Source organism: Ambystoma mexicanum, chromosome 11, assembly GCF_040938575.1.
Source record: "Ambystoma mexicanum isolate Mex_15411 chromosome 11, UKY_AmexF1_1, whole genome shotgun sequence".
NCBI classification, from domain to species: Eukaryota; Metazoa; Chordata; class Amphibia; order Caudata; family Ambystomatidae; genus Ambystoma; species Ambystoma mexicanum.
In genome coordinates, this window is record NC_090934.1 from 340,833,857 (window position 1) to 340,842,227 (window position 8,371).

Sequence of the window (8,371 nt, forward strand, 5' to 3'; positions counted from 1 at the left end):
GGAGCCTGGTCTTCCATTCTCCCACTTCAGTCCCCCCTCTGGTCGACTTGTCGATCACAAACATATCCTTTTCGTTGTCTCCTCTTACTCTCCATATCTTAGTTATTCCTCATAAATGTCCATAGGGGTTCACATGATCTTCAAATGACCAATACATATATTCACAAGTTCCTCCAGGAGTACAGTATACCCATTTCCCTATGTAGCTCCTGGGGTTTCTTGGGTTCTCGATCTTCACCGATGGTGGGTCCAGATGGTTGGTGATGATCTGGTTGCGCAACTTCTCCCTCTCTTGTATTATTATGCCTGTGTGTTGGCCGTCATCTGCTGGCATCAAGGGGTGCATACCGACCATTTCAAGCAACTCGTCAGTGGTGCGTGCCTTCTGGGCCTTCCAAAATCTTATTATGATCAGTGTAGCTCCAGCCAAAATAGTACAACCAACTATAATCTTCAGTCCATCTGACAGCCAAGATGGCATCCATGACCATAATAGTGAAAACCAGACCTTATCCTTGTTTACACCGTTACTTTCATCCATCATTTTGGAGTGCATCTGGGCCAATTGTGAAACTGCTTCTGTCAGTGTACCATTGTCAGCATCGTTGGCAGGAATGAACGTGCAGTATGATTGTCCTATATTTGCACAAACTCCTCCTTCCATGGCTGTGAGGAGGTCCAATACATATCTGTTCTGGAGTGCTACCATCCTTATAGCTCGCAGCTCCTCTTTTATTGCGTTGAATCCATTTACTGTAGAATTGATGGTCATGATTAGTTCCCATCTAGTTATCTGGAGCCATTTTGCGTTTGCGTAGGCCTGCAGTCCCGGATGTATGATTGAGGAGAAAAACATTGCTGCTCTGCTGAATAGTCTGTGTTCTGGCGGGATTGAAGTGAGTGCGTTTCTGACCTTCCCCACAGGTAATTTCCTGTCAGAGGTTCTCCTTGTCTTTTCCTTCTGTTTAGGACAGTATCATTGCTGTTGGTCCTATTCCCTGGCTCCTCCTGAGGTGGTGCAGATCTCTTCCTTCTTTTGTCCCCTTCATCCATTTTGGGAAAGTTCGCCACATTCACATGCTTCTGGGGTACCACTAGTGATGGTACATTGACGTGCACCATTGTGCACACACCATTCCACAGGGGAGGCAGTGTATGGTATGCCTTTTCTCCACAGGCCCAATAATGGTCCATTATTACTGCTGTTCCTGCTCCCCCCTCAGGTAACTCCATCACGCTTGCACAGTTGGTGTTGTATCCTACGTCCACCTCTCCTTTATGTTGGTAGCATACCTTGGGCGCAGTCAGCGGCAGTATTGTTATTGGGTCTTCATCCGTCTCCACCCACGTGAGCATGGGTACGTACTTGATCCACGTCATCCAACATCTGTGGTTGTGTGCCTCGATAGTTGAGATAGTTTCTTTTGTTACCATGTTGCTGCCAATCACTCCTATCTCCCAATTGTGGTCCAGGTACACCTTCCCTGTTATCGTCACCAGTGGCCTTTCCCAACATCCTGGTTTACCAGGAACTTCAGTGGCGTACCAATCACATGGTAGATACTGCAGTGTTACTTTCTTTGTTTCCCCTTTTGCAGGACCACTTGTTATGTATTTGAATGCTTCAGCATGTAGACTGCTCTTGTGGTAACTCAAATAAGTCTTGAGGAAGTTGTTTTCATATGGGTATGAGTCTCGTGTTTTCCACACCATATGCACCACTGTCCCTTGGAATCTTCCCTTCGTTTGGAACAGTGCCAAGTATATTATGCATCGTGCTGTCTTTTCATCTATTTCTGTGGCAACAAATGTTCGAGAAGCGCTCATGGCGTATGGTATTAATGAGCAAACGTAGCAGCTGTCCTCTGTTGTCTGCTTACCAATGCGGGTCATGTGTTGGTACCATATGTTGTTTGAGACGTGTGCTGAATCTTGTATATAATTATCAATACCTTTATTATCTGAGTATGTGCTGCGTTTAACTCTATTTTGCTTGTGTGCAATTTTACTAGTATCACCTGACGTAACACCTGTTGCAGCAGGGGATGGGGGTGTATTAGGTTTGGGTGCAGCAATAAGATGAATAGCATAGCTGTACTGCCATACAGAGGCAGCCAAGAACCCGGTGATCATCAAAATCCCTATTAGTTTTATTACATATGCTAATTTCACTGGCATTTTGCTCTTACCTTGCTGCAGTCCTGGCAGCGTATTCTTGCGACGTTAAAGTTGCCCGCCTGAAAATTCTCAAAATGCTGGTTATTAAATGTTAGTTGTTGTTTTTCTTTAAGCTCTCCCTATCAAATAGTCATTCAGTGCCCAGGCGAAGAGCTGTTCCCACGCTACTCTAAGTGATCTATCTCTTAGGACAGGCAAGTATGGGTGGAGGTGGGGCATTGAATATTCTATGGCCAAGAGGAATGCTGTGTAGTAGACACGTACCCTTCTCCTTTTCAGGTACGTTGGCCTTTTTATTTCATATACAAATTGGTGTGACAATTCTTCCGGGTAGCTATCGTCTGGGGGTACCATCTACTCCTGGGCAGTGAATTTGTTAGTTATCTATTTTCTTAGTAATACAATAATACGCAGTTCCTGCATGTGCGAGAGAAGAGAAAAGAGAGCATTCACGTGTTTACATGTGTACGTGTGCAAGGCAATGTCCTTCAGTTCGGTTATTACTGTATTGGGGGTAGGGGTCAATGGGCAGGGGGTTTGGGCTCAGCTGGCGGAAGTATTTTTACTCTTTGAGCGTGTGACCATGGGGTGGGCAGTATGGGGATCACCCCTTTCTTCTTCAGTTATTGTCTCCGGGGAATCTGGGGAGTGACAGGGTATGGGAACAATTGGGTCGTTGGCTGTGGTAGAACTCTCTTCCTCCGTTGGTGATGTTGTTGTTGTTCTCCCAATGGACCTGTCGGTGGCGCTGGGGCGGGTCTGCAGTTTGTAGATCTTTACATCATGTAGGTGGTTCCAGGCACGCTTGTCCTGTAGCTTTACTGCCCTTGTTGATACTTCCTCTACCAGATGGGGGCCAGTAAATCGTGCACTATTCCACTTCCTGTTGAAATTGCGAAGTAGCACGTGGTCACCTTTAGCAATTTTACACAGGTTTTCCTTTTCCGATTCTTTATCCGCGTCTTCTTGTTGATTGCTGTTAGACCCGCCCCGTGTGCGCTCGAGCTGTTGAGACACAAACACTACACTAGTAATCAAAGAAGACACATATTGGTACATTTCATCACCAAGAACACTCGCTGTGCTTTCGTGGTCGGTAAATGCTCTTGATGTTGGCGTTAGGGGAAGGCGCATTTGACGTCCGGTAACCACCTCGTGTGGGGTGAGGTGGTGGTCGGACCCTGGTCTATTCCTTAGCTCAAATAGGGCTAATGGAAGGCAATATAACCAGCTTTTCTTTGTTGTTTGCTGTATCTTTGCAATTGCCTCCTTTAATAGGCCATTCAGGCGTTCACATACACCGTTGGCCTGTGGGTGGTAGGCACATGCAAATTTATGTTTTATGTTCAGCAAGGATGTGATATGCTGGAACATTTCGTTTGCGAAATGTGGGCCATTGTCTGACCTTAACACCTCGCACACTCCCCACCTGGGGAAGACCTCCCTCACTAGGAATTTAGCTGCTCTAAATGCATCTGGGTGTGAACAGGGCCCTGCTTCAATCCACCTAGAGAATGGGCATACTACTACAATCATATACCTATTACCTTGACATATGTTGATCATATCAACATAGTCAATATGGAGATGCCGAAAAGGTCCCTCTGGCCGGGGTATAGTACCTCTTATTACTTTTAGGGTATGGCCGGCCGTAAACTGTTGACATGTGAGACAATTGCTGATAAAATTTGACACATGAGAATTTAACTCGGGGCAGAACCAATCTTCTCTAATTCGTGCTGCAATTACTTCCTTGCCTGTGTGGGCTGGATGATGTAGTTGGCTCAGGGCGGTGTTCAAAAGTGCCAATGGTATTACAACCTTTCCAGTGCCACCCTGGCGCCATAGTGCGTCGGTTGGTGACATTGTGCATCCTCTTTTTACCCATATTTCTTTTTCGGCCATTGGTGCAGCCGCTTGTAGCTCCATAATCTGCGTGGCTGGGAGATGGGTGTACCCTTCTCTTATCAACATCTCCTTAGCCATTCCCCTCCCTCTCCCTCTCTGTGACTCTGGGGGGTTCCATATCTCACCAAAGTATGCAGCATACTTCGCATATGCGTCTGATGCTGCATTCCCCTTTGAGACGTGGTCTTCACCATTGGTGTGTGCGGTGCATTTTACTAGGGCTAATTCTTGGGGGTCATTTATTACTTCAATTAGTTCAGCCAATAAGAGGGCATGTTGCACTGGAGTGCCATCAGCTCTCCTAAACCCTCTTCTTCTCCATTTCGACAGCCCTGAGTGGACAGTGGATGTAACATATGCACTGTCGGAGTATATGGTTACTCGTTTGTCAAAGCTTTCCTTCAACGCCGAGATTAGTGCAACCAGTTGCGCTGCTTGAGCGGAGTAATGCTGTGGTAATTGTACACATTTCATAGCCACACACACCGGTACCTCCATCATTTTTACCACTGCTGCCCCAGTTCTCCTTATCCCATCTCTTTGATCAATAGTTGATGACCCATCAATATACAAAAGCTCACCTCCCTCTTGTGCGTTTTCTTCAACCTTTCTAGTACATGAGTACATTTCAGTTATTTGCGTACAGTCATGGGCATAATCTCCCTCCTCAATTACTTCTGCTAGGAACCTTGCAGGGTTAACCGTGCTACATCTAACAATTGATAGTTCAGCTCTAGATAGAATGATCTCATAACCTGATGCCCTCTGCGTGGTTAGGGTGGACTTAGGTTTATTCAATATTGCAAATAGTGCATGTTCCACAAACAGTGTAGTTGGGCACCCCATGGTGATTGCTGATGCTTTTTCCACTGCAAAAGCAGATGCAGCGAGACCTTGTTCGCAAGGGAAGTGACCTAACATCACAGGATCCAAGTGACCACTGTAAAATGCTACTGGTTTGTAGCCCATGCTTGTTTTTTGAGCCAACACTGCTTTCATTACTGCTGAGTCGCAATGTGAAAATATAAAAAATTGTCGCTAATAGTCTGGGGATGCCAGTACTGGAGCAGTTGATATCGCATCTTTCAATTCATCAAAAGCCTCTTTCATTTCCATAGTCCACCCGAACTTTTGCTGCCCTGTATTAGCTTCCCTTAAAGCCTCAAGCAGGGGTCCTATGTACGAGCTGTAATCGAATACCCATGCTCTACAGTAGTTGCACAGCCCCAGAATTGCTGCAGTTCCCTCACAGTTTGTGGCATTGGAGTGCTTGAAATGGCCTGTGCTCTTTGTGGTGCAATCTTTCTTCCATGTTGGGATATAAGTTGACCAATGTAAAGTACCTGTTCTTGACAGTATTGTATCTTTTCCATGTCTACCTTGTACCCTTTTTCAGCCAATATTGTCAACATCTTTAAGGAGTCCTCTCTGCATTTACTTTCGTTTGTACTGCAAATTATTATGTTATCCACATACTGCAGCACTGTGCTTTCCACTTCAATCTTACCCAAATCCATCTGTATTACTCTATTGAAAATTGAGGGTGATTCGCAATACCCCTGTGGCAATCTGGTATGTTTCCACTTTGTATTTCGGTAAGTGAAGCTTGTCAGATCTTGTGAGTCTGGGTGCAATGGTATTGAGAAAAAAGCATTTTTAAGGTCGATCACTGTAAATCGTGATGCTTCTGCTGGAATGCCACACAATATTGTGGCCGGGTTTGCTGCTACGGGATATTCTGCTTCTACTATGTTGTTCAAGGGCCTGAGATCCTGTATGAAGCGCCAAGACCCCCCTTTAGCCTTGCGCACTGGGTACACAGCCTTGTTGCATGGTGATTCTGAGGGGACCAATATGCCATTGTTTATAAGGGCCGTTATGGTTTCATATATGCCCTCATCTGCCTCTTTTGACAGTGGGTACTGTTTCACTCTGGGGAGTATTGTACCTTTTTTCAATTTTATCCTTATTCCCCCTATGCTTTTTATGCACCCTACGTCATAAGGGCTAGTAGTCCACAATGATTTGGGTACCTTTGACATATCCTCCTTAAAGAAGGGGACTGGGGTGCATGCGGGTGCCTCAAGTGCCATCGCAATTTTCTGTGCTACTTGTTTATGAGCCACTCTTAGCCATATTTCTGCACTCATCATGAACACCATTTCACCTTCCTCCTTTTCTTCTGAGAACAGCTCTTCATCTGACACCTGGGTTAGCCTACATCCTTCTGCTAGTGCTATCACTGCCCTCCATGCTCTTCCTTCTTTGTCTTGGGCATGCACAGCAATATAATCAGCTGTTGGAATAATGCTCTCAATGTCCATTAGAACCACCTTTCCTTCTGGTTCATTAACAGGTGTTTCTGGTCTGAACAGATAGGCTGCTGGCCTCCTCCATATTTTCCCTTCTATCCCTGGCATCCATGCAAATGCCATATCTGTTCCATACTGGAATAGTTCGCCATCTACTGGCTCCGCCCTAATCGCTGTCTGTCCGCAGTATGCTTGCATAATCTGTCGTGCTGTGAGCATGTTAATCCCTGGAGTAGAGCAAATTATGCCATCCTCTGTAAAGGAGATCGTCATATTCAACCTGTTCATTATGTCTCTCCCCAGTATATTTACTGGTGAGGCACTATAATATAAAAGTGGAACTGACAGATCATAATCTCCAATAGATAAGGGAATGTTATCAGTAAAGGGAACCAACCCTCTAGCCCCAGAGACTCCTTGGGTGTTCATGGCTTCTCCTGACATCTTAAATTTACCTTCCCTTATGCAAGACCGGGTCGCCCCGGTGTCAACAAGGAATGATAATTTTTTGTCACCTATCGTTACCTCTATGCGTGGCTCCTCCGCACTATTAGGTGTTACTGACAGGATGGGACACACCAAGGCCGTCTGTGGGCTGTCCTATTGAGGGTACAATGATTGGCCATTTCCTGTGTAAGGGTTGTGTCCCAAGACCGTCACCCTACCCAATTGTGTTTGTTGTGTTTGGGGTTGTTGTGTCATCGCTACCTGTTGTTGTGGCAGTGAATATGTCTGTGGCTGTTGTTGTGTTATTTGTTGTTGTTGTTCATTTCCCTGTTGCAACGTCTGCTGTTGTTGTAAGCCCTGCTGTTCTTGTGAGGGCCTTGGTTGTCCCTGTTCACTCCATGATGGTGTTCCTGGCCTAACTCTACACGTGCGTGACATGTGTCCTAATAATCCACAACTCCAACACACTGGTGGTTCCCTACTCTGCCATGGGAAGCTCCCTGTGTTGTCCTGGTATACTGGTTGCCCTGTGGGGTAGGAATTTCTAAGTCCTCCCACCTGCTGTTGGGTGTTATATCCGTATCCTCTCCCTCTCATAAATCCTCCTCTCCCCCTGTTATAATTATAATACCCAGCTCCTTGCATTGGGTACCCTCCTCCCATGTTGGTTGTGTATGGTTGCAGTGGCGGCGCCTGTTGTGTTATAGTCTGTGAAGGTGGTATTTGGGCGGAATCTTGTGCAGCCACTACTTGTGTGGGGCTTTGGGCCATTGTTGTGGGCGCAGTTATTAGTGCCCCTTCCATTGTGTATTTAGTAAGTTTTTTCTGTACTAGTTTAGCCTCTTCCGTTTTCCTGTCCTCTTCCTTTTGTTTCATTTTTCCTTGCCATGTCCTGCAGTGATGCACTATAGTCAGTTGTATTTCTGGCCATGGTTTTGCTTCCATTCCCACTACTTTCTTTAGTTGTTTCTGAACTCCTTCTGGGAGCCCTTGTACTAGTATATGATAGAATATTGCTGGTGTTTTATCCCATTGCTCTCTAGTTTCCATGCGCCACTTCTCTTGGATCTCCTGGATATAATCAACAGGATCTTCATTCTCACGCATCTTACGGGAGGTAATTGCTCCTATGTCTGATGTGTCTGGGTACTGTACCCTCAGTGCCTGCCATAGTGCATGTCTGCAGTTTGCGAATGGTGCCCCATCATGCGATGTGTTTGTTATTGTTACCCCATGGAATCCTGCTCTCTTCCAAATGTCATCCGCTCTATCCCCTAATATTGATATTAAAAGGCCCTTTACATCTCCTACTGCCAGTTTCTGTCCTGCGGTGTGTTTTTCCATTTCATATATCCACTTACCCGCACCTCCACTTAATGATGGAAGCCTGCATTTTATATTTTCTTTATCTGTATGCTTCCAAGGGACATACTGTGGTCTAACCCCTCCTCTCTCCAAAAGTGGCATTAAGTTATGTCTCGTTTCACCCTTTATGTTCCATAATATCGAGTCCTCACCCCCTTCCT